A 388-nucleotide genomic window follows, 5' to 3' on the forward strand; every position below is an offset into this window, starting at 1 on the left:
TCAAAAGAATAGAAGCTGATTTTAACAAGACAAGTGTGCTTGACCTTGTAGGGCCTGTGCGGTTGTGCTAAGCAGCATCCCCGCAATGCCCAATTGAAAGTACTGCACCATGACAAGCGACCGCGTGTGTGCCCACGAGGTTGACACGGGCAGCAAACAGTTGGGGATCATCGCTCTCCGGCCTTTGGCTAAGATCAAGTGTAGTATCTGTTCTTATCAGTTTAATATCTGATATGTCCTCTATATGAGGATAACTTATTAAGCAGATTTTAGCACTGGGAGATGAAAAAGGGGGCTTGCTCCGTTCACTCCACGCATTGACCTGGTATTGCAGCATCGCCAGGAACGGTGCACCTTCGAATGATTGTGAACAACAAAACATCAAACT

General features: G+C 46.6%; 1 non-coding gene across 1 annotated transcript; it reads left to right on the forward strand.

Moving 5' to 3' along the window:
* Positions 1-169: 169 nt before the first annotated feature.
* Positions 170-359, forward strand: LOC129114370 (U2 spliceosomal RNA). The gene has a single exon (XR_008532440.1). It is a non-coding gene; the product is annotated as a U2 spliceosomal RNA (small nuclear RNA).
* Positions 360-388: the final 29 nt, after the last annotated feature.

Source organism: Anoplopoma fimbria, unplaced genomic scaffold (assembly GCF_027596085.1).
Source record: "Anoplopoma fimbria isolate UVic2021 breed Golden Eagle Sablefish unplaced genomic scaffold, Afim_UVic_2022 Un_contig_3546_pilon_pilon, whole genome shotgun sequence".
NCBI classification, from domain to species: domain Eukaryota; kingdom Metazoa; phylum Chordata; class Actinopteri; order Perciformes; family Anoplopomatidae; genus Anoplopoma; species Anoplopoma fimbria.